The sequence below is a fragment of the Aphelocoma coerulescens genome, chromosome 9, assembly GCF_041296385.1.
Source record: "Aphelocoma coerulescens isolate FSJ_1873_10779 chromosome 9, UR_Acoe_1.0, whole genome shotgun sequence".
Taxonomy (NCBI): domain Eukaryota; kingdom Metazoa; phylum Chordata; class Aves; order Passeriformes; family Corvidae; genus Aphelocoma; species Aphelocoma coerulescens.
In genome coordinates, this window is record NC_091023.1 from 830001 (window position 1) to 851909 (window position 21909).

The following is a 21909-nucleotide window of genomic DNA, read 5'->3' on the forward strand; positions in this document are numbered from 1 at the left end:
CCGAGGGCAGGGCAGAGCTGGTGGCCATGACTGTTAGTCCTCGCATAGTTGGCGTGGCTGGAAAAGCTTGAGTGGCTTGTGTGGTGTTCGGTCTGGCTGCAGGTTGGGTTGTTGCCAACAGTGGCGCTGGCGGCCGTGTGCCGGGTGCGGGGGGCATTGGGGCAGGGCAGGAAGGCGCTGGTGTGTGCTGGAGAGCGCTGCTGTGGGGCTGAGGGGTGCCTACGGCCATACCACCCTGAGAACGCCCGATATCGTCTGATCTCGGAAGCTAAGCAGGGTCGGGCCCGGTTAGTACTTGGATGGGAGACCGCCTGGGAATACCGGGTGCTGTAGGCTTCTTTTGCTGGGTCCTGGGCTCTGGGCCAGAGGTGCCTTGTTTTGCTTGGGCAGCGGTGCCAAGGAGCACAAGGGGGAGGGTGGCTCATGGGGCTTGCATGGCTTGCGTGGCTCTGGGTCCGGCTGCAGGTTCTGTTGTTGCCGAGGGCAGGGCAGAGCTGGTGGCCATGACTGTTAGTCCTCACATAGTTGGCGTGGCTGGAAAAGCTTGAGTGGCTTGTATGGCTCTGGGTCTGGCTGCAGGTTGGGTTGTTGCCGACAGTGGCGCTGGCGGCCGTGTGCCGGGTGCAGGGGGCATTGGGGCAGGGCAGGAAGGCGCTGGTGTGTGCTGGAGAGCGCTGCTGTGGGGCTGAGGGGTGCCTACGGCCATACCACCCTGAGAACGCCCGATATCGTCTGATCTCGGAAGCTAAGCAGGGTCGGGCCCGGTTAGTACTTGGATGGGAGACCGCCTGGGAATACCGGGTGCTGTAGGCTTCTTTTGCTGGGTCCTGGGCTCTGGGCCAGAGGTGCCTTGTTTTGCTTGGGCAGCGGTGCCAAGGAGCACAAGGGGGAGGGTGGCTCATGGGGCTTGCATGGCTTGCGTGGCTCTGGGTCCGGCTGCAGGTTCTGTTGTTGCCGAGGGCAGGGCAGAGCTGGTGGCCATGACTGTTAGTCCTCACATAGTTGGCGTGGCTGGAAAAGCTTGAGTGGCTTGTATGGCTCTGGGTCTGGCTGCAGGTTGGGTTGTTGCCGACAGTGGCGCTGGCGGCCGTGTGCCGGGTGCGAGGAGCATTGGGGCAGGGCAGGAAGGCGCTGGTGTGTGCTGGAGAGCGCTGCTGTGGGGCTGAGGGGTGCCTACGGCCATACCACCCTGAGAACGCCCGATCTCGTCTGATCTCGGAAGCTAAGCAGGGTCGGGCCCGGTTAGTACTTGGATGGGAGACCGCCTGGGAATACCGGGTGCTGTAGGCTTCTTTTGCTGGGTCCTGGGCTCTGGGCCAGAGGTGCCTTGTTTTGCTTGGGCAGCGGTGCCAAGGAGCTCAAGGGCGAGGGTGGCTCATGGGGCTTGCATGGCTTGCGTGGCTCTGGGTCCGGCTGCAGGTTCTGTTGTTGCCGAGGGCAGGGCAGAGCTGGTGGCCATGACTGTTAGTCCTCGCATAGTTGGCGTGGCTGGAAAAGCTTGAGTGGCTTGTGTGGTGTTCGGTCTGGCTGCAGGTTGGGTTGTTGCCAACAGTGGCGCTGGCGGCCGTGTGCCGGGTGCGGGGGGCATTGGGGCAGGGCAGGAAGGCGCTGGTGTGTGCTGGAGAGCGCTGCTGTGGGGCTGAGGGGTGCCTACGGCCATACCACCCTGAGAACGCCCGATATCGTCTGATCTCGGAAGCTAAGCAGGGTCGGGCCCGGTTAGTACTTGGATGGGAGACCGCCTGGGAATACCGGGTGCTGTAGGCTTCTTTTGCTGGGTCCTGGGCTCTGGGCCAGAGGTGCCTTGTTTTGCTTGGGCAGCGGTGCCAAGGAGCGCAAGGGGGAGGGTGGCTCATGGGGCTTGCATGGCTTGCGTGGCTCTGGGTCCGGCTGCAGGTTCTGTTGTTTCCGAGGTCAGGGCAGAGCTGGTGGCCATGACTGTTAGTCCTCACATAGTTGGCGTGGCTGGAAAAGCTTGAGTGGCTTGTATGGCTCTGGGTCTGGCTGCAGGTTGGGTTGTTGCCGACAGTGGCGCTGGCGGCCGTGTGCCGGGTGCGGGGGGCATTGGGGCAGGGCAGGAAGGCGCTGGTGTGTGCTGGAGAGCGCTGCTGTGGGGCTGAGGGGTGCCTACGGCCATACCACCCTGAGAACGCCCGATCTCGTCTGATCTCGGAAGCTAAGCAGGGTCGGGCCCGGTTAGTACTTGGATGGGAGACCGCCTGGGAATACCGGGTGCTGTAGGCTTCTTTTGCTGGGTCCTGGGCTCTGGGCCAGAGGTGCCTTGTTTTGCTTGGGCAGCGGTGCCAAGGAGCTCAAGGGCGAGGGTGACTCATGGGGCTTGCATGGCTTGCGTGGCTCTGGATCTGGCTGCAGGTTCCCTTGTTTCCGAGGGCAGGGAAGAGCTGGTGGCCATGACTGTTAGTCCTCGCATAGTTGGCGTGGCGGGAAAAGCTTGAGTGGCTTGTATGGCTCTGGGTCTGGCTGCAGGTTGGGTTGTTGCCGACAGTGGCGCTGGCGGCCGTGTGCCGGGTGCGAGGAGCATTGGGGCAGGGCAGGAAGGCGCTGGTGTGTGCTGGAGAGGGCTGCTGTGGGGCTGAGGGGTGCCTACGGCCATACCACCCTGAGAACGCCCGATCTTGTCTGATCTCGGAAGCTAAGCAGGGTCGGGCCCGGTTAGTACTTGGATGGGAGACCGCCTGGGAATACCGGGTGCTGTAGGCTTCTTTTGCTGGGTCCTGGGCTCTGGGCCAGAGGTGCCTTGTTTTGCTTGGGCAGCGGTGCCAAGGAGCTCAAGGGCGAGGGTGGCTCATGGGGCTTGCATGGCTTGCGTGGCTCTGGGTCCGGCTGCAGGTTCTGTTGTTGCCGAGGGCAGGGCAGAGCTGGTGGCCATGACTGTTAGTCCTCGCATAGTTGGCGTGGCTGGAAAAGCTTGAGTGGCTTGTGTGGTGTTCGGTCTGGCTGCAGGTTGGGTTGTTGCCAACAGTGGCGCTGGCGGCCGTGTGCCGGGTGCGGGGGGCATTGGGGCAGGGCAGGAAGGCGCTGGTGTGTGCTGGAGAGCGCTGCTGTGGGGCTGAGGGGTGCCTACGGCCATACCACCCTGAGAACGCCCGATCTCGTCTGATCTCGGAAGCTAAGCAGGGTCGGGCCCGGTTAGTACTTGGATGGGAGACCGCCTGGGAATACCGGGTGCTGTAGGCTTCTTTTGCTGGGTCCTGGGCTCTGGGCCAGAGGTGCCTTGTTTTGCTTGGGCAGCGGTGCCAAGGAGCACAAGGGGGAGGGTGGCTCATGGGGCTTGCATGGCTTGCGTGGCTCTGGGTCCGGCTGCAGGTTCTGTTGTTTCCGAGGTCAGGGCAGAGCTGGTGGCCATGACTGTTAGTCCTCACATAGTTGGCGTGGCTGGAAAAGCTTGAGTGGCTTGTATGGCTCTGGGTCTGGCTGCAGGTTGGGTTGTTGCCGACAGTGGCGCTGGCGGCCGTGTGCCGGGTGCAGGGGGCATTGGGGCAGGGCAGGAAGGCGCTGGTGTGTGCTGGAGAGCGCTGCTGTGGGGCTGAGGGGTGCCTACGGCCATACCACCCTGAGAACGCCCGATCTCGTCTGATCTCGGAAGCTAAGCAGGGTCGGGCCCGGTTAGTACTTGGATGGGAGACCGCCTGGGAATACCGGGTGCTGTAGGCTTCTTTTGCTGGGTCCTGGGCTCTGGGCCAGAGGTGCCTTGTTTTGCTTGGGCAGCGGTGCCAAGGAGCTCAAGGGCGAGGGTGGCTCATGGGGCTTGCATGGCTTGCGTGGCTCTGGGTCCGGCTGCAGGTTCTGTTGCTGCCGAGGGCAGGGCAGAGCTGGTGGCCATGACTGTTAGTCCTCACATAGTTGGCGTGGCTGGAAAAGCTTGAGTGGCTTGTGTGGTGTTCGGTCTGGCTGCTGGTTGGGTTGTTGCCGACAGTGGCGCTGGCGGCCGTGTGCCGGGTGCGGGGGGCATTGGGGCAGGGCAGGAAGGCGCTGGTGTGTGCTGGAGAGCGCTGCTGTGGGGCTGAGGGGTGCCTACGGCCATACCACCCTGAGAACGCCCGATCTCGTCTGATCTCGGAAGCTAAGCAGGGTCGGGCCCGGTTAGTACTTGGATGGGAGACCGCCTGGGAATACCGGGTGCTGTAGGCTTCTTTTGCTGGGTCCTGGGCTCTGGGCCAGAGGTGCCTTGTTTTGCTTGGGCAGCGGTGCCAAGGAGCACAAGGGCGAGGGTGGCTCATGGGGCTTGCATGGCTTGCGTGGCTCTGGATCTGGCTGCAGGTTCCCTTGTTTCCGAGGGCAGGGAAGAGCTGGTGGCCATGACTGTTAGTCCTCGCATAGTTGGCGTGGCGGGAAAAGCTTGAGTGGCTTGTATGGCTCTGGGTCTGGCTGCAGGTTGGGTTGTTGCCGACAGTGGCGCTGGCGGCCGTGTGCCGGGTGCGGGGGGCATTGGGGCAGGGCAGGAAGGCGCTGGTGTGTGCTGGAGAGCGCTGCTGTGGGGCTGAGGGGTGCCTACGGCCATACCACCCTGAGAACGCCCGATCTCGTCTGATCTCGGAAGCTAAGCAGGGTCGGGCCCGGTTAGTACTTGGATGGGAGACCGCCTGGGAATACCGGGTGCTGTAGGCTTCTTTTGCTGGGTCCTGGGCTCTGGGCCAGAGGTGCCTTGTTTTGCTTGGGCAGCGGTGCCAAGGAGCTCAAGGGCGAGGGTGGCTCATGGGGCTTGCATGGCTTGCGTGGCTCTGGGTCCGGCTGCAGGTTCTGTTGTTTCCGAGGTCAGGGCAGAGCTGGTGGCCATGACTGTTAGTCCTCGCATAGTTGGCGTGGCTGGAAAAGCTTGAGTGGCTTGTGTGGTGTTCGGTCTGGCTGCAGGTTGGGTTGTTGCCGACAGTGGCGCTGGCGGCCGTGTGCCGGGTGCGGGGGGCATTGGGGCAGGGCAGGAAGGCGCTGGTGTGTGCTGGAGAGCGCTGCTGTGGGGCTGAGGGGTGCCTACGGCCATACCACCCTGAGAACGCCCGATCTCGTCTGATCTCGGAAGCTAAGCAGGGTCGGGCCCGGTTAGTACTTGGATGGGAGACCGCCTGGGAATACCGGGTGCTGTAGGCTTCTTTTGCTGGGTCCTGGGCTCTGGGCCAGAGGTGCCTTGTTTTGCTTGGGCAGCGGTGCCAAGGAGCTCAAGGGCGAGGGTGGCTCATGGGGCTTGCATGGCTTGCGTGGCTCTGGGTCCGGCTGCAGGTTCTGTTGCTGCCGAGGGCAGGGCAGAGCTGGTGGCCATGACTGTTAGTCCTCACATAGTTGGCGTGGCTGGAAAAGCTTGAGTGGCTTGTGTGGTGTTCGGTCTGGCTGCAGGTTGGGTTGTTGCCGACAGTGGCGCTGGCGGCCGTGTGCCGGGTGCGGGGGGCATTGGGGCAGGGCAGGAAGGCGCTGGTGTGTGCTGGAGAGCGCTGCTGTGGGGCTGAGGGGTGCCTACGGCCATACCACCCTGAGAACGCCCGATCTCGTCTGATCTCGGAAGCTAAGCAGGGTCGGGCCCGGTTAGTACTTGGATGGGAGACCGCCTGGGAATACCGGGTGCTGTAGGCTTCTTTTGCTGGGTCCTGGGCTCTGGGCCAGAGGTGCCTTGTTTTGCTTGGGCAGCGGTGCCAAGGAGCACAAGGGCGAGGGTGGCTCATGGGGCTTGCATGGCTTGCGTGGCTCTGGATCTGGCTGCAGGTTCCCTTGTTTCCGAGGGCAGGGAAGAGCTGGTGGCCATGACTGTTAGTCCTCGCATAGTTGGCGTGGCGGGAAAAGCTTGAGTGGCTTGTATGGCTCTGGGTCTGGCTGCAGGTTGGGTTGTTGCCGACAGTGGCGCTGGCGGCCGTGTGCCGGGTGCGGGGGGCATTGGGGCAGGGCAGGAAGGCGCTGGTGTGTGCTGGAGAGCGCTGCTGTGGGGCTGAGGGGTGCCTACGGCCATACCACCCTGAGAACGCCCGATCTCGTCTGATCTCGGAAGCTAAGCAGGGTCGGGCCCGGTTAGTACTTGGATGGGAGACCGCCTGGGAATACCGGGTGCTGTAGGCTTCTTTTGCTGGGTCCTGGGCTCTGGGCCAGAGGTGCCTTGTTTTGCTTGGGCAGCGGTGCCAAGGAGCTCAAGGGCGAGGGTGGCTCATGGGGCTTGCATGGCTTGCGTGGCTCTGGGTCCGGCTGCAGGTTCTGTTGTTTCCGAGGTCAGGGCAGAGCTGGTGGCCATGACTGTTAGTCCTCGCATAGTTGGCGTGGCTGGAAAAGCTTGAGTGGCTTGTGTGGTGTTCGGTCTGGCTGCAGGTTGGGTTGTTGCCGACAGTGGCGCTGGCGGCCGTGTGCCGGGTGCGGGGGGCATTGGGGCAGGGCAGGAAGGCGCTGGTGTGTGCTGGAGAGCGCTGCTGTGGGGCTGAGGGGTGCCTACGGCCATACCACCCTGAGAACGCCCGATATCGTCTGATCTCGGAAGCTAAGCAGGGTCGGGCCCGGTTAGTACTTGGATGGGAGACCGCCTGGGAATACCGGGTGCTGTAGGCTTCTTTTGCTGGGTCCTGGGCTCTGGGCCAGAGGTGCCTTGTTTTGCTTGGGCAGCGGTGCCAAGGAGCACAAGGGGGAGGGTGGCTCATGGGGCTTGCATGGCTTGCGTGGCTCTGGGTCCGGCTGCAGGTTCTGTTGTTTCCGAGGTCAGGGCAGAGCTGGTGGCCATGACTGTTAGTCCTCACATAGTTGGCGTGGCTGGAAAAGCTTGAGTGGCTTGTATGGCTCTGGGTCTGGCTGCAGGTTGGGTTGTTGCCGACAGTGGCGCTGGCGGCCGTGTGCCGGGTGCGGGGGGCATTGGGGCAGGGCAGGAAGGCGCTGGTGTGTGCTGGAGAGCGCTGCTGTGGGGCTGAGGGGTGCCTACGGCCATACCACCCTGAGAACGCCCGATCTCGTCTGATCTCGGAAGCTAAGCAGGGTCGGGCCCGGTTAGTACTTGGATGGGAGACCGCCTGGGAATACCGGGTGCTGTAGGCTTCTTTTGCTGGGTCCTGGGCTCTGGGCCAGAGGTGCCTTGTTTTGCTTGGGCAGCGGTGCCAAGGAGCACAAGGGCGAGGGTGGCTCATGGGGCTTGCATGGCTTGCGTGGCTCTGGATCTGGCTGCAGGTTCCCTTGTTTCCGAGGGCAGGGAAGAGCTGGTGGCCATGACTGTTAGTCCTCGCATAGTTGGCGTGGCGGGAAAAGCTTGAGTGGCTTGTATGGCTCTGGGTCTGGCTGCAGGTTGGGTTGTTGCCGACAGTGGCGCTGGCGGCCGTGTGCCGGGTGCGGGGGGCATTGGGGCAGGGCAGGAAGGCGCTGGTGTGTGCTGGAGAGCGCTGCTGTGGGGCTGAGGGGTGCCTACGGCCATACCACCCTGAGAACGCCCGATCTCGTCTGATCTCGGAAGCTAAGCAGGGTCGGGCCCGGTTAGTACTTGGATGGGAGACCGCCTGGGAATACCGGGTGCTGTAGGCTTCTTTTGCTGGGTCCTGGGCTCTGGGCCAGAGGTGCCTTGTTTTGCTTGGGCAGCGGTGCCAAGGAGCTCAAGGGCGAGGGTGGCTCATGGGGCTTGCATGGCTTGCGTGGCTCTGGGTCCGGCTGCAGGTTCTGTTGTTGCCGAGGGCAGGGCAGAGCTGGTGGCCATGACTGTTAGTCCTCGCATAGTTGGCGTGGCTGGAAAAGCTTGAGTGGCTTGTGTGGTGTTCGGTCTGGCTGCAGGTTGGGTTGTTGCCAACAGTGGCGCTGGCGGCCGTGTGCCGGGTGCGGGGGGCATTGGGGCAGGGCAGGAAGGCGCTGGTGTGTGCTGGAGAGCGCTGCTGTGGGGCTGAGGGGTGCCTACGGCCATACCACCCTGAGAACGCCCGATATCGTCTGATCTCGGAAGCTAAGCAGGGTCGGGCCCGGTTAGTACTTGGATGGGAGACCGCCTGGGAATACCGGGTGCTGTAGGCTTCTTTTGCTGGGTCCTGGGCTCTGGGCCAGAGGTGCCTTGTTTTGCTTGGGCAGCGGTGCCAAGGAGCACAAGGGGGAGGGTGGCTCATGGGGCTTGCATGGCTTGCGTGGCTCTGGGTCCAGCTGCAGGTTCTGTTGTTTCCGAGGTCAGGGCAGAGCTGGTGGCCATGACTGTTAGTCCTCACATAGTTGGCGTGGCTGGAAAAGCTTGAGTGGCTTGTATGGCTCTGGGTCTGGCTGCAGGTTGGGTTGTTGCCGACAGTGGCGCTGGCGGCCGTGTGCCGGGTGCGGGGGGCATTGGGGCAGGGCAGGAAGGCGCTGGTGTGTGCTGGAGAGCGCTGCTGTGGGGCTGAGGGGTGCCTACGGCCATACCACCCTGAGAACGCCCGATCTCGTCTGATCTCGGAAGCTAAGCAGGGTCGGGCCCGGTTAGTACTTGGATGGGAGACCGCCTGGGAATACCGGGTGCTGTAGGCTTCTTTTGCTGGGTCCTGGGCTCTGGGCCAGAGGTGCCTTGTTTTGCTTGGGCAGCGGTGCCAAGGAGCACAAGGGGGAGGGTGGCTCATGGGGCTTGCATGGCTTGCGTGGCTCTGGATCTGGCTGCAGGTTCCCTTGTTTCCGAGGGCAGGGAAGAGCTGGTGGCCATGACTGTTAGTCCTCGCATAGTTGGCGTGGCGGGAAAAGCTTGAGTGGCTTGTATGGCTCTGGGTCTGGCTGCAGGTTGGGTTGTTGCCGACAGTGGCGCTGGCGGCCGTGTGCCGGGTGCGGGGGGCATTGGGGCAGGGCAGGAAGGCGCTGGTGTGTGCTGGAGAGCGCTGCTGTGGGGCTGAGGGGTGCCTACGGCCATACCACCCTGAGAACGCCCGATCTCGTCTGATCTCGGAAGCTAAGCAGGGTCGGACCCGGTTAGTACTTGGATGGGAGACCGCCTGGGAATACCGGGTGCTGTAGGCTTCTTTTGCTGGGTCCTGGGCTCTGGGCCAGAGGTGCCTTGTTTTGCTTGGGCAGCGGTGCCAAGGAGCTCAAGGGCGAGGGTGGCTCATGGGGCTTGCATGGCTTGCGTGGCTCTGGGTCCGGCTGCAGGTTCTGTTGCTGCCGAGGGCAGGGCAGAGCTGGTGGCCATGACTGTTAGTCCTCACATAGTTGGCGTGGCTGGAAAAGCTTGAGTGGCTTGTGTGGTGTTCGGTCTGGCTGCTGGTTGGGTTGTTGCCGACAGTGGCGCTGGCGGCCGTGTGCCGGGTGTGGGGGGCATTGGGGCAGGGCAGGAAGGCGCTGGTGTGTGCTGGAGAGCGCTGCTGTGGGGCTGAGGGGTGCCTACGGCCATACCACCCTGAGAACGCCCGATCTCGTCTGATCTCGGAAGCTAAGCAGGGTCGGGCCCGGTTAGTACTTGGATGGGAGACCGCCTGGGAATACCGGGTGCTGTAGGCTTCTTTTGCTGGGTCCTGGGCTCTGGGCCAGAGGTGCCTTGTTTTGCTTGGGCAGCGGTGCCAAGGAGCACAAGGGGGAGGGTGGCTCATGGGGCTTGCATGGCTTGCGTGGCTCTGGATCTGGCTGCAGGTTCCCTTGTTTCCGAGGGCAGGGAAGAGCTGGTGGCCATGACTGTTAGTCCTCGCATAGTTGGCGTGGCGGGAAAAGCTTGAGTGGCTTGTATGGCTCTGGGTCTGGCTGCAGGTTGGGTTGTTGCCGACAGTGGCGCTGGCGGCCGTGTGCCGGGTGCGGGGGGCATTGGGGCAGGGCAGGAAGGCGCTGGTGTGTGCTGGAGAGCGCTGCTGTGGGGCTGAGGGGTGCCTACGGCCATACCACCCTGAGAACGCCCGATCTCGTCTGATCTCGGAAGCTAAGCAGGGTCGGGCCCGGTTAGTACTTGGATGGGAGACCGCCTGGGAATACCGGGTGCTGTAGGCTTCTTTTGCTGGGTCCTGGGCTCTGGGCCAGAGGTGCCTTGTTTTGCTTGGGCAGCGGTGCCAAGGAGCTCAAGGGCGAGGGTGGCTCATGGGGCTTGCATGGCTTGCGTGGCTCTGGGTCCGGCTGCAGGTTCTGTTGTTGCCGAGGGCAGGGCAGAGCTGGTGGCCATGACTGTTAGTCCTCGCATAGTTGGTGTGGCTGGAAAAGCTTGAGTGGCTTGTGTGGTGTTCGGTCTGGCTGCAGGTTGGGTTGTTGCCGACAGTGGCGCTGGCGGCCGTGTGCCGGGTGCGGGGGGCATTGGGGCAGGGCAGGAAGGCGCTGGTGTGTGCTGGAGAGCGCTGCTGTGGGGCTGAGGGGTGCCTACGGCCATACCACCCTGAGAACGCCCGATATCGTCTGATCTCGGAAGCTAAGCAGGGTCGGGCCCGGTTAGTACTTGGATGGGAGACCGCCTGGGAATACCGGGTGCTGTAGGCTTCTTTTGCTGGGTCCTGGGCTCTGGGCCAGAGGTGCCTTGTTTTGCTTGGGCAGCGGTGCCAAGGAGCACAAGGGGGAGGGTGGCTCATGGGGCTTGCATGGCTTGCGTGGCTCTGGGTCCGGCTGCAGGTTCTGTTGTTTCCGAGGTCAGGGCAGAGCTGGTGGCCATGACTGTTAGTCCTCACATAGTTGGCGTGGCTGGAAAAGCTTGAGTGGCTTGTATGGCTCTGGGTCTGGCTGCAGGTTGGGTTGTTGCCGACAGTGGCGCTGGCGGCCGTGTGCCGGGTGCGGGGGGCATTGGGGCAGGGCAGGAAGGCGCTGGTGTGTGCTGGAGAGCGCTGCTGTGGGGCTGAGGGGTGCCTACGGCCATACCACCCTGAGAACGCCCGATCTCGTCTGATCTCGGAAGCTAAGCAGGGTCGGGCCCGGTTAGTACTTGGATGGGAGACCGCCTGGGAATACCGGGTGCTGTAGGCTTCTTTTGCTGGGTCCTGGGCTCTGGGCCAGAGGTGCCTTGTTTTGCTTGGGCAGCGGTGCCAAGGAGCACAAGGGGGAGGGTGGCTCATGGGGCTTGCATGGCTTGCGTGGCTCTGGATCTGGCTGCAGGTTCCCTTGTTTCCGAGGGCAGGGAAGAGCTGGTGGCCATGACTGTTAGTCCTCGCATAGTTGGCGTGGCGGGAAAAGCTTGAGTGGCTTGTATGGCTCTGGGTCTGGCTGCAGGTTGGGTTGTTGCCGACAGTGGCGCTGGCGGCCGTGTGCCGGGTGCGGGGGGCATTGGGGCAGGGCAGGAAGGCGCTGGTGTGTGCTGGAGAGCGCTGCTGTGGGGCTGAGGGGTGCCTACGGCCATACCACCCTGAGAACGCCCGATCTCGTCTGATCTCGGAAGCTAAGCAGGGTCGGGCCCGGTTAGTACTTGGATGGGAGACCGCCTGGGAATACCGGGTGCTGTAGGCTTCTTTTGCTGGGTCCTGGGCTCTGGGCCAGAGGTGCCTTGTTTTGCTTGGGCAGCGGTGCCAAGGAGCTCAAGGGCGAGGGTGGCTCATGGGGCTTGCATGGCTTGCGTGGCTCTGGGTCCGGCTGCAGGTTCTGTTGTTGCCGAGGGCAGGGCAGAGCTGGTGGCCATGACTGTTAGTCCTCGCATAGTTGGCGTGGCTGGAAAAGCTTGAGTGGCTTGTGTGGTGTTCGGTCTGGCTGCAGGTTGGGTTGTTGCCGACAGTGGCGCTGGCGGCCGTGTGCCGGGTGCGGGGGGCATTGGGGCAGGGCAGGAAGGCGCTGGTGTGTGCTGGAGAGCGCTGCTGTGGGGCTGAGGGGTGCCTACGGCCATACCACCCTGAGAACGCCCGATATCGTCTGATCTCGGAAGCTAAGCAGGGTCGGGCCCGGTTAGTACTTGGATGGGAGACCGCCTGGGAATACCGGGTGCTGTAGGCTTCTTTTGCTGGGTCCTGGGCTCTGGGCCAGAGGTGCCTTGTTTTGCTTGGGCAGCGGTGCCAAGGAGCACAAGGGGGAGGGTGGCTCATGGGGCTTGCATGGCTTGCGTGGCTCTGGGTCCGGCTGCAGGTTCTGTTGTTTCCGAGGTCAGGGCAGAGCTGGTGGCCATGACTGTTAGTCCTCGCATAGTTGGCGTGGCTGGAAAAGCTTGAGTGGCTTGTGTGGTGTTCGGTCTGGCTGCAGGTTGGGTTGTTGCCAACAGTGGCGCTGGCGGCCGTGTGCCGGGTGCGGGGGGCATTGGGGCAGGGCAGGAAGGCGCTGGTGTGTGCTGGAGAGCGCTGCTGTGGGGCTGAGGGGTGCCTACGGCCATACCACCCTGAGAACGCCCGATATCGTCTGATCTCGGAAGCTAAGCAGGGTCGGGCCCGGTTAGTACTTGGATGGGAGACCGCCTGGGAATACCGGGTGCTGTAGGCTTCTTTTGCTGGGTCCTGGGCTCTGGGCCAGAGGTGCCTTGTTTTGCTTGGGCAGCGGTGCCAAGGAGCGCAAGGGGGAGGGTGGCTCATGGGGCTTGCATGGCTTGCGTGGCTCTGGGTCCGGCTGCAGGTTCTGTTGTTTCCGAGGTCAGGGCAGAGCTGGTGGCCATGACTGTTAGTCCTCACATAGTTGGCGTGGCTGGAAAAGCTTGAGTGGCTTGTATGGCTCTGGGTCTGGCTGCAGGTTGGGTTGTTGCCGACAGTGGCGCTGGCGGCCGTGTGCCGGGTGCGGGGGGCATTGGGGCAGGGCAGGAAGGCGCTGGTGTGTGCTGGAGAGCGCTGCTGTGGGGCTGAGGGGTGCCTACGGCCATACCACCCTGAGAACGCCCGATCTCGTCTGATCTCGGAAGCTAAGCAGGGTCGGGCCCGGTTAGTACTTGGATGGGAGACCGCCTGGGAATACCGGGTGCTGTAGGCTTCTTTTGCTGGGTCCTGGGCTCTGGGCCAGAGGTGCCTTGTTTTGCTTGGGCAGCGGTGCCAAGGAGCTCAAGGGCGAGGGTGACTCATGGGGCTTGCATGGCTTGCGTGGCTCTGGATCTGGCTGCAGGTTCCCTTGTTTCCGAGGGCAGGGAAGAGCTGGTGGCCATGACTGTTAGTCCTCGCATAGTTGGCGTGGCGGGAAAAGCTTGAGTGGCTTGTATGGCTCTGGGTCTGGCTGCAGGTTGGGTTGTTGCCGACAGTGGCGCTGGCGGCCGTGTGCCGGGTGCGAGGAGCATTGGGGCAGGGCAGGAAGGCGCTGGTGTGTGCTGGAGAGGGCTGCTGTGGGGCTGAGGGGTGCCTACGGCCATACCACCCTGAGAACGCCCGATCTTGTCTGATCTCGGAAGCTAAGCAGGGTCGGGCCCGGTTAGTACTTGGATGGGAGACCGCCTGGGAATACCGGGTGCTGTAGGCTTCTTTTGCTGGGTCCTGGGCTCTGGGCCAGAGGTGCCTTGTTTTGCTTGGGCAGCGGTGCCAAGGAGCTCAAGGGCGAGGGTGGCTCATGGGGCTTGCATGGCTTGCGTGGCTCTGGGTCCGGCTGCAGGTTCTGTTGTTGCCGAGGGCAGGGCAGAGCTGGTGGCCATGACTGTTAGTCCTCGCATAGTTGGCGTGGCTGGAAAAGCTTGAGTGGCTTGTGTGGTGTTCGGTCTGGCTGCAGGTTGGGTTGTTGCCAACAGTGGCGCTGGCGGCCGTGTGCCGGGTGCGGGGGGCATTGGGGCAGGGCAGGAAGGCGCTGGTGTGTGCTGGAGAGCGCTGCTGTGGGGCTGAGGGGTGCCTACGGCCATACCACCCTGAGAACGCCCGATCTCGTCTGATCTCGGAAGCTAAGCAGGGTCGGGCCCGGTTAGTACTTGGATGGGAGACCGCCTGGGAATACCGGGTGCTGTAGGCTTCTTTTGCTGGGTCCTGGGCTCTGGGCCAGAGGTGCCTTGTTTTGCTTGGGCAGCGGTGCCAAGGAGCACAAGGGGGAGGGTGGCTCATGGGGCTTGCATGGCTTGCGTGGCTCTGGGTCCGGCTGCAGGTTCTGTTGTTTCCGAGGTCAGGGCAGAGCTGGTGGCCATGACTGTTAGTCCTCACATAGTTGGCGTGGCTGGAAAAGCTTGAGTGGCTTGTATGGCTCTGGGTCTGGCTGCAGGTTGGGTTGTTGCCGACAGTGGCGCTGGCGGCCGTGTGCCGGGTGCAGGGGGCATTGGGGCAGGGCAGGAAGGCGCTGGTGTGTGCTGGAGAGCGCTGCTGTGGGGCTGAGGGGTGCCTACGGCCATACCACCCTGAGAACGCCCGATCTCGTCTGATCTCGGAAGCTAAGCAGGGTCGGGCCCGGTTAGTACTTGGATGGGAGACCGCCTGGGAATACCGGGTGCTGTAGGCTTCTTTTGCTGGGTCCTGGGCTCTGGGCCAGAGGTGCCTTGTTTTGCTTGGGCAGCGGTGCCAAGGAGCTCAAGGGCGAGGGTGGCTCATGGGGCTTGCATGGCTTGCGTGGCTCTGGGTCCGGCTGCAGGTTCTGTTGCTGCCGAGGGCAGGGCAGAGCTGGTGGCCATGACTGTTAGTCCTCACATAGTTGGCGTGGCTGGAAAAGCTTGAGTGGCTTGTGTGGTGTTCGGTCTGGCTGCTGGTTGGGTTGTTGCCGACAGTGGCGCTGGCGGCCGTGTGCCGGGTGCGGGGGGCATTGGGGCAGGGCAGGAAGGCGCTGGTGTGTGCTGGAGAGCGCTGCTGTGGGGCTGAGGGGTGCCTACGGCCATACCACCCTGAGAACGCCCGATCTCGTCTGATCTCGGAAGCTAAGCAGGGTCGGGCCCGGTTAGTACTTGGATGGGAGACCGCCTGGGAATACCGGGTGCTGTAGGCTTCTTTTGCTGGGTCCTGGGCTCTGGGCCAGAGGTGCCTTGTTTTGCTTGGGCAGCGGTGCCAAGGAGCACAAGGGCGAGGGTGGCTCATGGGGCTTGCATGGCTTGCGTGGCTCTGGATCTGGCTGCAGGTTCCCTTGTTTCCGAGGGCAGGGAAGAGCTGGTGGCCATGACTGTTAGTCCTCGCATAGTTGGCGTGGCGGGAAAAGCTTGAGTGGCTTGTATGGCTCTGGGTCTGGCTGCAGGTTGGGTTGTTGCCGACAGTGGCGCTGGCGGCCGTGTGCCGGGTGCGGGGGGCATTGGGGCAGGGCAGGAAGGCGCTGGTGTGTGCTGGAGAGCGCTGCTGTGGGGCTGAGGGGTGCCTACGGCCATACCACCCTGAGAACGCCCGATCTCGTCTGATCTCGGAAGCTAAGCAGGGTCGGGCCCGGTTAGTACTTGGATGGGAGACCGCCTGGGAATACCGGGTGCTGTAGGCTTCTTTTGCTGGGTCCTGGGCTCTGGGCCAGAGGTGCCTTGTTTTGCTTGGGCAGCGGTGCCAAGGAGCTCAAGGGCGAGGGTGGCTCATGGGGCTTGCATGGCTTGCGTGGCTCTGGGTCCGGCTGCAGGTTCTGTTGTTTCCGAGGTCAGGGCAGAGCTGGTGGCCATGACTGTTAGTCCTCGCATAGTTGGCGTGGCTGGAAAAGCTTGAGTGGCTTGTGTGGTGTTCGGTCTGGCTGCAGGTTGGGTTGTTGCCGACAGTGGCGCTGGCGGCCGTGTGCCGGGTGCGGGGGGCATTGGGGCAGGGCAGGAAGGCGCTGGTGTGTGCTGGAGAGCGCTGCTGTGGGGCTGAGGGGTGCCTACGGCCATACCACCCTGAGAACGCCCGATCTCGTCTGATCTCGGAAGCTAAGCAGGGTCGGGCCCGGTTAGTACTTGGATGGGAGACCGCCTGGGAATACCGGGTGCTGTAGGCTTCTTTTGCTGGGTCCTGGGCTCTGGGCCAGAGGTGCCTTGTTTTGCTTGGGCAGCGGTGCCAAGGAGCTCAAGGGCGAGGGTGGCTCATGGGGCTTGCATGGCTTGCGTGGCTCTGGGTCCGGCTGCAGGTTCTGTTGCTGCCGAGGGCAGGGCAGAGCTGGTGGCCATGACTGTTAGTCCTCACATAGTTGGCGTGGCTGGAAAAGCTTGAGTGGCTTGTGTGGTGTTCGGTCTGGCTGCAGGTTGGGTTGTTGCCGACAGTGGCGCTGGCGGCCGTGTGCCGGGTGCGGGGGGCATTGGGGCAGGGCAGGAAGGCGCTGGTGTGTGCTGGAGAGCGCTGCTGTGGGGCTGAGGGGTGCCTACGGCCATACCACCCTGAGAACGCCCGATCTCGTCTGATCTCGGAAGCTAAGCAGGGTCGGGCCCGGTTAGTACTTGGATGGGAGACCGCCTGGGAATACCGGGTGCTGTAGGCTTCTTTTGCTGGGTCCTGGGCTCTGGGCCAGAGGTGCCTTGTTTTGCTTGGGCAGCGGTGCCAAGGAGCACAAGGGCGAGGGTGGCTCATGGGGCTTGCATGGCTTGCGTGGCTCTGGATCTGGCTGCAGGTTCCCTTGTTTCCGAGGGCAGGGAAGAGCTGGTGGCCATGACTGTTAGTCCTCGCATAGTTGGCGTGGCGGGAAAAGCTTGAGTGGCTTGTATGGCTCTGGGTCTGGCTGCAGGTTGGGTTGTTGCCGACAGTGGCGCTGGCGGCCGTGTGCCGGGTGCGGGGGGCATTGGGGCAGGGCAGGAAGGCGCTGGTGTGTGCTGGAGAGCGCTGCTGTGGGGCTGAGGGGTGCCTACGGCCATACCACCCTGAGAACGCCCGATCTCGTCTGATCTCGGAAGCTAAGCAGGGTCGGGCCCGGTTAGTACTTGGATGGGAGACCGCCTGGGAATACCGGGTGCTGTAGGCTTCTTTTGCTGGGTCCTGGGCTCTGGGCCAGAGGTGCCTTGTTTTGCTTGGGCAGCGGTGCCAAGGAGCTCAAGGGCGAGGGTGGCTCATGGGGCTTGCATGGCTTGCGTGGCTCTGGGTCCGGCTGCAGGTTCTGTTGTTTCCGAGGTCAGGGCAGAGCTGGTGGCCATGACTGTTAGTCCTCGCATAGTTGGCGTGGCTGGAAAAGCTTGAGTGGCTTGTGTGGTGTTCGGTCTGGCTGCAGGTTGGGTTGTTGCCGACAGTGGCGCTGGCGGCCGTGTGCCGGGTGCGGGGGGCATTGGGGCAGGGCAGGAAGGCGCTGGTGTGTGCTGGAGAGCGCTGCTGTGGGGCTGAGGGGTGCCTACGGCCATACCACCCTGAGAACGCCCGATATCGTCTGATCTCGGAAGCTAAGCAGGGTCGGGCCCGGTTAGTACTTGGATGGGAGACCGCCTGGGAATACCGGGTGCTGTAGGCTTCTTTTGCTGGGTCCTGGGCTCTGGGCCAGAGGTGCCTTGTTTTGCTTGGGCAGCGGTGCCAAGGAGCACAAGGGGGAGGGTGGCTCATGGGGCTTGCATGGCTTGCGTGGCTCTGGGTCCGGCTGCAGGTTCTGTTGTTTCCGAGGTCAGGGCAGAGCTGGTGGCCATGACTGTTAGTCCTCACATAGTTGGCGTGGCTGGAAAAGCTTGAGTGGCTTGTATGGCTCTGGGTCTGGCTGCAGGTTGGGTTGTTGCCGACAGTGGCGCTGGCGGCCGTGTGCCGGGTGCGGGGGGCATTGGGGCAGGGCAGGAAGGCGCTGGTGTGTGCTGGAGAGCGCTGCTGTGGGGCTGAGGGGTGCCTACGGCCATACCACCCTGAGAACGCCCGATCTCGTCTGATCTCGGAAGCTAAGCAGGGTCGGGCCCGGTTAGTACTTGGATGGGAGACCGCCTGGGAATACCGGGTGCTGTAGGCTTCTTTTGCTGGGTCCTGGGCTCTGGGCCAGAGGTGCCTTGTTTTGCTTGGGCAGCGGTGCCAAGGAGCACAAGGGCGAGGGTGGCTCATGGGGCTTGCATGGCTTGCGTGGCTCTGGATCTGGCTGCAGGTTCCCTTGTTTCCGAGGGCAGGGAAGAGCTGGTGGCCATGACTGTTAGTCCTCGCATAGTTGGCGTGGCGGGAAAAGCTTGAGTGGCTTGTATGGCTCTGGGTCTGGCTGCAGGTTGGGTTGTTGCCGACAGTGGCGCTGGCGGCCGTGTGCCGGGTGCGGGGGGCATTGGGGCAGGGCAGGAAGGCGCTGGTGTGTGCTGGAGAGCGCTGCTGTGGGGCTGAGGGGTGCCTACGGCCATACCACCCTGAGAACGCCCGATCTCGTCTGATCTCGGAAGCTAAGCAGGGTCGGGCCCGGTTAGTACTTGGATGGGAGACCGCCTGGGAATACCGGGTGCTGTAGGCTTCTTTTGCTGGGTCCTGGGCTCTGGGCCAGAGGTGCCTTGTTTTGCTTGGGCAGCGGTGCCAAGGAGCTCAAGGGCGAGGGTGGCTCATGGGGCTTGCATGGCTTGCGTGGCTCTGGGTCCGGCTGCAGGTTCTGTTGTTGCCGAGGGCAGGGCAGAGCTGGTGGCCATGACTGTTAGTCCTCGCATAGTTGGCGTGGCTGGAAAAGCTTGAGTGGCTTGTGTGGTGTTCGGTCTGGCTGCAGGTTGGGTTGTTGCCAACAGTGGCGCTGGCGGCCGTGTGCCGGGTGCGGGGGGCATTGGGGCAGGGCAGGAAGGCGCTGGTGTGTGCTGGAGAGCGCTGCTGTGGGGCTGAGGGGTGCCTACGGCCATACCACCCTGAGAACGCCCGATATCGTCTGATCTCGGAAGCTAAGCAGGGTCGGGCCCGGTTAGTACTTGGATGGGAGACCGCCTGGGAATACCGGGTGCTGTAGGCTTCTTTTGCTGGGTCCTGGGCTCTGGGCCAGAGGTGCCTTGTTTTGCTTGGGCAGCGGTGCCAAGGAGCACAAGGGGGAGGGTGGCTCATGGGGCTTGCATGGCTTGCGTGGCTCTGGGTCCAGCTGCAGGTTCTGTTGTTTCCGAGGTCAGGGCAGAGCTGGTGGCCATGACTGTTAGTCCTCACATAGTTGGCGTGGCTGGAAAAGCTTGAGTGGCTTGTATGGCTCTGGGTCTGGCTGCAGGTTGGGTTGTTGCCGACAGTGGCGCTGGCGGCCGTGTGCCGGGTGCGGGGGGCATTGGGGCAGGGCAGGAAGGCGCTGGTGTGTGCTGGAGAGCGCTGCTGTGGGGCTGAGGGGTGCCTACGGCCATACCACCCTGAGAACGCCCGATCTCGTCTGATCTCGGAAGCTAAGCAGGGTCGGGCCCGGTTAGTACTTGGATGGGAGACCGCCTGGGAATACCGGGTGCTGTAGGCTTCTTTTGCTGGGTCCTGGGCTCTGGGCCAGAGGTGCCTTGTTTTGCTTGGGCAGCGGTGCCAAGGAGCACAAGGGGGAGGGTGGCTCATGGGGCTTGCATGGCTTGCGTGGCTCTGGATCTGGCTGCAGGTTCCCTTGTTTCCGAGGGCAGGGAAGAGCTGGTGGCCATGACTGTTAGTCCTCGCATAGTTGGCGTGGCGGGAAAAGCTTGAGTGGCTTGTATGGCTCTGGGTCTGGCTGCAGGTTGGGTTGTTGCCGACAGTGGCGCTGGCGGCCGTGTGCCGGGTGCGGGGGGCATTGGGGCAGGGCAGGAAGGCGCTGGTGTGTGCTGGAGAGCGCTGCTGTGGGGCTGAGGGGTGCCTACGGCCATACCACCCTGAGAACGCCCGATCTCGTCTGATCTCGGAAGCTAAGCAGGGTCGGACCCGGTTAGTACTTGGATGGGAGACCGCCTGGGAATACCGGGTGCTGTAGGCTTCTTTTGCTGGGTCCTGGGCTCTGGGCCAGAGGTGCCTTGTTTTGCTTGGGCAGCGGTGCCAAGGAGCTCAAGGGCGAGGGTGGCTCATGGGGCTTGCATGGCTTGCGTGGCTCTGGGTCCGGCTGCAGGTTCTGTTGCTGCCGAGGGCAGGGCAGAGCTGGTGGCCATGACTGTTAGTCCTCACATAGTTGGCGTGGCTGGAAAAGCTTGAGTGGCTTGTGTGGTGTTCGGTCTGGCTGCTGGTTGGGTTGTTGCCGACAGTGGCGCTGGCGGCCGTGTGCCGGGTGTGGGGGGCATTGGGGCAGGGCAGGAAGGCGCTGGTGTGTGCTGGAGAGCGCTGCTGTGGGGCTGAGGGGTGCCTACGGCCATACCACCCTGAGAACGCCCGATCTCGTCTGATCTCGGAAGCTAAGCAGGGTCGGGCCCGGTTAGTACTTGGATGGGAGACCGCCTGGGAATACCGGGTGCTGTAGGCTTCTTTTGCTGGGTCCTGGGCTCTGGGCCAGAGGTGCCTTGTTTTGCTTGGGCAGCGGTGCCAAGGAGCACAAGGGGGAGGGTGGCTCATGGGGCTTGCATGGCTTGCGTGGCTCTGGATCTGGCTGCAGGTTCCCTTGTTTCCGAGGGCAGGGAAGAGCTGGTGGCCATGACTGTTAGTCCTCGCATAGTTGGCGTGGCGGGAAAAGCTTGAGTGGCTTGTATGGCTCTGGGTCTGGCTGCAGGTTGGGTTGTTGCCGACAGTGGCGCTGGCGGCCGTGTGCCGGGTGCGGGGGGCATTGGGGCAGGGCAGGAAGGCGCTGGTGTGTGCTGGAGAGCGCTGCTGTGGGGCTGAGGGGTGCCTACGGCCATACCACCCTGAGAACGCCCGATCTCGTCTGATCTCGGAAGCTAAGCAGGGTCGGGCCCGGTTAGTACTTGGATGGGAGACCGCCTGGGAATACCGGGTGCTGTAGGCTTCTTTTGCTGGGTCCTGGGCTCTGGGCCAGAGGTGCCTTGTTTTGCTTGGGCAGCGGTGCCAAGGAGCTCAAGGGCGAGGGTGGCTCATGGGGCTTGCATGGCTTGCGTGGCTCTGGGTCCGGCTGCAGGTTCTGTTGTTGCCGAGGGCAGGGCAGAGCTGGTGGCCATGACTGTTAGTCCTCGCATAGTTGGTGTGGCTGGAAAAGCTTGAGTGGCTTGTGTGGTGTTCGGTCTGGCTGCAGGTTGGGTTGTTGCCGACAGTGGCGCTGGCGGCCGTGTGCCGGGTGCGGGGGGCATTGGGGCAGGGCAGGAAGGCGCTGGTGTGTGCTGGAGAGCGCTGCTGTGGGGCTGAGGGGTGCCTACGGCCATACCACCCTGAGAACGCCCGATATCGTCTGATCTCGGAAGCTAAGCAGGGTCGGGCCCGGTTAGTACTTGGATGGGAGACCGCCTGGGAATACCGGGTGCTGTAGGCTTCTTTTGCTGGGTCCTGGGCTCTGGGCCAGAGGTGCCTTGTTTTGCTTGGGCAGCGGTGCCAAGGAGCACAAGGGGGAGGGTGGCTCATGGGGCTTGCATGGCTTGCGTGGCTCTGGGTCCGGCTGCAGGTTCTGTTGTTTCCGAGGTCAGGGCAGAGCTGGTGGCCATGACTGTTAGTCCTCACATAGTTGGCGTGGCTGGAAAAGCTTGAGTGGCTTGTATGGCTCTGGGTCTGGCTGCAGGTTGGGTTGTTGCCGACAGTGGCGCTGGCGGCCGTGTGCCGGGTGCGGGGGGCATTGGGGCAGGGCAGGAAGGCGCTGGTGTGTGCTGGAGAGCGCTGCTGTGGGGCTGAGGGGTGCCTACGGCCATACCACCCTGAGAACGCCCGATCTCGTCTGATCTCGGAAGCTAAGCAGGGTCGGGCCCGGTTAGTACTTGGATGGGAGACCGCCTGGGAATACCGGGTGCTGTAGGCTTCTTTTGCTGGGTCCTGGGCTCTGGGCCAGAGGTGCCTTGTTTTGCTTGGGCAGCGGTGCCAAGGAGCACAAGGGGGAGGGTGGCTCATGGGGCTTGCATGGCTTGCGTGGCTCTGGATCTGGCTGCAGGTTCCCTTGTTTCCGAGGGCAGGGAAGAGCTGGTGGCCATGACTGTTAGTCCTCGCATAGTTGGCGTGGCGGGAAAAGCTTGAGTGGCTTGTATGGCTCTGGGTCTGGCTGCAGGTTGGGTTGTTGCCGACAGTGGCGCTGGCGGCCGTGTGCCGGGTGCGGGGGGCATTGGGGCAGGGCAGGAAGGCGCTGGTGTGTGCTGGAGAGCGCTGCTGTGGGGCTGAGGGGTGCCTACGGCCATACCACCCTGAGAACGCCCGATCTCGTCTGATCTCGGAAGCTAAGCAGGGTCGGGCCCGGTTAGTACTTGGATGGGAGACCGCCTGGGAATACCGGGTGCTGTAGGCTTCTTTTGCTGGGTCCTGGGCTCTGGGCCAGAGGTGCCTTGTTTTGCTTGGGCAGCGGTGCCAAGGAGCTCAAGGGCGAGGGTGGCTCATGGGGCTTGCATGGCTTGCG

General features: G+C 63.2%; 46 non-coding genes across 46 annotated transcripts; all 46 read left to right on the plus strand.

Moving 5' to 3' along the window:
* The first annotated feature begins 217 nt into the window (after positions 1-217).
* LOC138115538 (5S ribosomal RNA) lies at positions 218-336 on the plus strand. The gene has a single exon (XR_011153449.1). It is a non-coding gene; the product is annotated as a 5S ribosomal RNA (ribosomal RNA).
* A 358-nt stretch (positions 337-694) lies between these two features.
* On the plus strand, positions 695-813 carry LOC138115539 (5S ribosomal RNA). Its single transcript, XR_011153450.1, has one exon. It is a non-coding gene; the product is annotated as a 5S ribosomal RNA (ribosomal RNA).
* A 358-nt stretch (positions 814-1171) lies between these two features.
* On the plus strand, positions 1172-1290 carry LOC138115843 (5S ribosomal RNA). The gene has a single exon (XR_011153747.1). It is a non-coding gene; the product is annotated as a 5S ribosomal RNA (ribosomal RNA).
* A 358-nt stretch (positions 1291-1648) lies between these two features.
* LOC138115540 (5S ribosomal RNA) lies at positions 1649-1767 on the plus strand. Its single transcript, XR_011153451.1, has one exon. It is a non-coding gene; the product is annotated as a 5S ribosomal RNA (ribosomal RNA).
* Positions 1768-2125: 358 nt separating this feature from the next.
* LOC138115844 (5S ribosomal RNA) lies at positions 2126-2244 on the plus strand. The gene has a single exon (XR_011153748.1). It is a non-coding gene; the product is annotated as a 5S ribosomal RNA (ribosomal RNA).
* A 358-nt stretch (positions 2245-2602) lies between these two features.
* Positions 2603-2721, plus strand: LOC138115488 (5S ribosomal RNA). The gene has a single exon (XR_011153400.1). It is a non-coding gene; the product is annotated as a 5S ribosomal RNA (ribosomal RNA).
* Positions 2722-3079: 358 nt separating this feature from the next.
* Positions 3080-3198, plus strand: LOC138115845 (5S ribosomal RNA). The gene has a single exon (XR_011153749.1). It is a non-coding gene; the product is annotated as a 5S ribosomal RNA (ribosomal RNA).
* Positions 3199-3556: 358 nt separating this feature from the next.
* On the plus strand, positions 3557-3675 carry LOC138115847 (5S ribosomal RNA). The gene has a single exon (XR_011153751.1). It is a non-coding gene; the product is annotated as a 5S ribosomal RNA (ribosomal RNA).
* Positions 3676-4033: 358 nt separating this feature from the next.
* LOC138115849 (5S ribosomal RNA) lies at positions 4034-4152 on the plus strand. Its single transcript, XR_011153752.1, has one exon. It is a non-coding gene; the product is annotated as a 5S ribosomal RNA (ribosomal RNA).
* A 358-nt stretch (positions 4153-4510) lies between these two features.
* LOC138115850 (5S ribosomal RNA) lies at positions 4511-4629 on the plus strand. The gene has a single exon (XR_011153753.1). It is a non-coding gene; the product is annotated as a 5S ribosomal RNA (ribosomal RNA).
* Positions 4630-4987: 358 nt separating this feature from the next.
* Positions 4988-5106, plus strand: LOC138115851 (5S ribosomal RNA). The gene has a single exon (XR_011153754.1). It is a non-coding gene; the product is annotated as a 5S ribosomal RNA (ribosomal RNA).
* Positions 5107-5464: 358 nt separating this feature from the next.
* LOC138115852 (5S ribosomal RNA) lies at positions 5465-5583 on the plus strand. The gene has a single exon (XR_011153755.1). It is a non-coding gene; the product is annotated as a 5S ribosomal RNA (ribosomal RNA).
* A 358-nt stretch (positions 5584-5941) lies between these two features.
* On the plus strand, positions 5942-6060 carry LOC138115853 (5S ribosomal RNA). Its single transcript, XR_011153756.1, has one exon. It is a non-coding gene; the product is annotated as a 5S ribosomal RNA (ribosomal RNA).
* A 358-nt stretch (positions 6061-6418) lies between these two features.
* On the plus strand, positions 6419-6537 carry LOC138115541 (5S ribosomal RNA). Its single transcript, XR_011153452.1, has one exon. It is a non-coding gene; the product is annotated as a 5S ribosomal RNA (ribosomal RNA).
* Positions 6538-6895: 358 nt separating this feature from the next.
* LOC138115854 (5S ribosomal RNA) lies at positions 6896-7014 on the plus strand. Its single transcript, XR_011153757.1, has one exon. It is a non-coding gene; the product is annotated as a 5S ribosomal RNA (ribosomal RNA).
* A 358-nt stretch (positions 7015-7372) lies between these two features.
* Positions 7373-7491, plus strand: LOC138115855 (5S ribosomal RNA). The gene has a single exon (XR_011153758.1). It is a non-coding gene; the product is annotated as a 5S ribosomal RNA (ribosomal RNA).
* Positions 7492-7849: 358 nt separating this feature from the next.
* Positions 7850-7968, plus strand: LOC138115542 (5S ribosomal RNA). The gene has a single exon (XR_011153453.1). It is a non-coding gene; the product is annotated as a 5S ribosomal RNA (ribosomal RNA).
* Positions 7969-8326: 358 nt separating this feature from the next.
* Positions 8327-8445, plus strand: LOC138115856 (5S ribosomal RNA). Its single transcript, XR_011153759.1, has one exon. It is a non-coding gene; the product is annotated as a 5S ribosomal RNA (ribosomal RNA).
* Positions 8446-8803: 358 nt separating this feature from the next.
* Positions 8804-8922, plus strand: LOC138115311 (5S ribosomal RNA). Its single transcript, XR_011153225.1, has one exon. It is a non-coding gene; the product is annotated as a 5S ribosomal RNA (ribosomal RNA).
* Positions 8923-9280: 358 nt separating this feature from the next.
* Positions 9281-9399, plus strand: LOC138115857 (5S ribosomal RNA). The gene has a single exon (XR_011153760.1). It is a non-coding gene; the product is annotated as a 5S ribosomal RNA (ribosomal RNA).
* A 358-nt stretch (positions 9400-9757) lies between these two features.
* On the plus strand, positions 9758-9876 carry LOC138115859 (5S ribosomal RNA). The gene has a single exon (XR_011153762.1). It is a non-coding gene; the product is annotated as a 5S ribosomal RNA (ribosomal RNA).
* A 358-nt stretch (positions 9877-10234) lies between these two features.
* LOC138115543 (5S ribosomal RNA) lies at positions 10235-10353 on the plus strand. Its single transcript, XR_011153454.1, has one exon. It is a non-coding gene; the product is annotated as a 5S ribosomal RNA (ribosomal RNA).
* Positions 10354-10711: 358 nt separating this feature from the next.
* Positions 10712-10830, plus strand: LOC138115860 (5S ribosomal RNA). The gene has a single exon (XR_011153763.1). It is a non-coding gene; the product is annotated as a 5S ribosomal RNA (ribosomal RNA).
* Positions 10831-11188: 358 nt separating this feature from the next.
* LOC138115861 (5S ribosomal RNA) lies at positions 11189-11307 on the plus strand. Its single transcript, XR_011153764.1, has one exon. It is a non-coding gene; the product is annotated as a 5S ribosomal RNA (ribosomal RNA).
* A 358-nt stretch (positions 11308-11665) lies between these two features.
* On the plus strand, positions 11666-11784 carry LOC138115544 (5S ribosomal RNA). Its single transcript, XR_011153455.1, has one exon. It is a non-coding gene; the product is annotated as a 5S ribosomal RNA (ribosomal RNA).
* Positions 11785-12142: 358 nt separating this feature from the next.
* On the plus strand, positions 12143-12261 carry LOC138115545 (5S ribosomal RNA). Its single transcript, XR_011153456.1, has one exon. It is a non-coding gene; the product is annotated as a 5S ribosomal RNA (ribosomal RNA).
* A 358-nt stretch (positions 12262-12619) lies between these two features.
* On the plus strand, positions 12620-12738 carry LOC138115862 (5S ribosomal RNA). The gene has a single exon (XR_011153765.1). It is a non-coding gene; the product is annotated as a 5S ribosomal RNA (ribosomal RNA).
* Positions 12739-13096: 358 nt separating this feature from the next.
* Positions 13097-13215, plus strand: LOC138115490 (5S ribosomal RNA). The gene has a single exon (XR_011153402.1). It is a non-coding gene; the product is annotated as a 5S ribosomal RNA (ribosomal RNA).
* A 358-nt stretch (positions 13216-13573) lies between these two features.
* LOC138115863 (5S ribosomal RNA) lies at positions 13574-13692 on the plus strand. Its single transcript, XR_011153766.1, has one exon. It is a non-coding gene; the product is annotated as a 5S ribosomal RNA (ribosomal RNA).
* Positions 13693-14050: 358 nt separating this feature from the next.
* On the plus strand, positions 14051-14169 carry LOC138115864 (5S ribosomal RNA). Its single transcript, XR_011153767.1, has one exon. It is a non-coding gene; the product is annotated as a 5S ribosomal RNA (ribosomal RNA).
* Positions 14170-14527: 358 nt separating this feature from the next.
* Positions 14528-14646, plus strand: LOC138115865 (5S ribosomal RNA). Its single transcript, XR_011153768.1, has one exon. It is a non-coding gene; the product is annotated as a 5S ribosomal RNA (ribosomal RNA).
* Positions 14647-15004: 358 nt separating this feature from the next.
* On the plus strand, positions 15005-15123 carry LOC138115866 (5S ribosomal RNA). Its single transcript, XR_011153769.1, has one exon. It is a non-coding gene; the product is annotated as a 5S ribosomal RNA (ribosomal RNA).
* A 358-nt stretch (positions 15124-15481) lies between these two features.
* On the plus strand, positions 15482-15600 carry LOC138115867 (5S ribosomal RNA). The gene has a single exon (XR_011153770.1). It is a non-coding gene; the product is annotated as a 5S ribosomal RNA (ribosomal RNA).
* Positions 15601-15958: 358 nt separating this feature from the next.
* LOC138115868 (5S ribosomal RNA) lies at positions 15959-16077 on the plus strand. The gene has a single exon (XR_011153771.1). It is a non-coding gene; the product is annotated as a 5S ribosomal RNA (ribosomal RNA).
* Positions 16078-16435: 358 nt separating this feature from the next.
* On the plus strand, positions 16436-16554 carry LOC138115870 (5S ribosomal RNA). Its single transcript, XR_011153773.1, has one exon. It is a non-coding gene; the product is annotated as a 5S ribosomal RNA (ribosomal RNA).
* A 358-nt stretch (positions 16555-16912) lies between these two features.
* On the plus strand, positions 16913-17031 carry LOC138115547 (5S ribosomal RNA). Its single transcript, XR_011153458.1, has one exon. It is a non-coding gene; the product is annotated as a 5S ribosomal RNA (ribosomal RNA).
* Positions 17032-17389: 358 nt separating this feature from the next.
* Positions 17390-17508, plus strand: LOC138115871 (5S ribosomal RNA). Its single transcript, XR_011153774.1, has one exon. It is a non-coding gene; the product is annotated as a 5S ribosomal RNA (ribosomal RNA).
* A 358-nt stretch (positions 17509-17866) lies between these two features.
* On the plus strand, positions 17867-17985 carry LOC138115872 (5S ribosomal RNA). The gene has a single exon (XR_011153775.1). It is a non-coding gene; the product is annotated as a 5S ribosomal RNA (ribosomal RNA).
* Positions 17986-18343: 358 nt separating this feature from the next.
* On the plus strand, positions 18344-18462 carry LOC138115548 (5S ribosomal RNA). The gene has a single exon (XR_011153459.1). It is a non-coding gene; the product is annotated as a 5S ribosomal RNA (ribosomal RNA).
* A 358-nt stretch (positions 18463-18820) lies between these two features.
* Positions 18821-18939, plus strand: LOC138115873 (5S ribosomal RNA). The gene has a single exon (XR_011153776.1). It is a non-coding gene; the product is annotated as a 5S ribosomal RNA (ribosomal RNA).
* Positions 18940-19297: 358 nt separating this feature from the next.
* On the plus strand, positions 19298-19416 carry LOC138115312 (5S ribosomal RNA). Its single transcript, XR_011153226.1, has one exon. It is a non-coding gene; the product is annotated as a 5S ribosomal RNA (ribosomal RNA).
* Positions 19417-19774: 358 nt separating this feature from the next.
* On the plus strand, positions 19775-19893 carry LOC138115874 (5S ribosomal RNA). The gene has a single exon (XR_011153777.1). It is a non-coding gene; the product is annotated as a 5S ribosomal RNA (ribosomal RNA).
* Positions 19894-20251: 358 nt separating this feature from the next.
* Positions 20252-20370, plus strand: LOC138115875 (5S ribosomal RNA). The gene has a single exon (XR_011153778.1). It is a non-coding gene; the product is annotated as a 5S ribosomal RNA (ribosomal RNA).
* Positions 20371-20728: 358 nt separating this feature from the next.
* Positions 20729-20847, plus strand: LOC138115549 (5S ribosomal RNA). The gene has a single exon (XR_011153460.1). It is a non-coding gene; the product is annotated as a 5S ribosomal RNA (ribosomal RNA).
* Positions 20848-21205: 358 nt separating this feature from the next.
* On the plus strand, positions 21206-21324 carry LOC138115876 (5S ribosomal RNA). Its single transcript, XR_011153779.1, has one exon. It is a non-coding gene; the product is annotated as a 5S ribosomal RNA (ribosomal RNA).
* A 358-nt stretch (positions 21325-21682) lies between these two features.
* LOC138115877 (5S ribosomal RNA) lies at positions 21683-21801 on the plus strand. Its single transcript, XR_011153780.1, has one exon. It is a non-coding gene; the product is annotated as a 5S ribosomal RNA (ribosomal RNA).
* Positions 21802-21909: the final 108 nt, after the last annotated feature.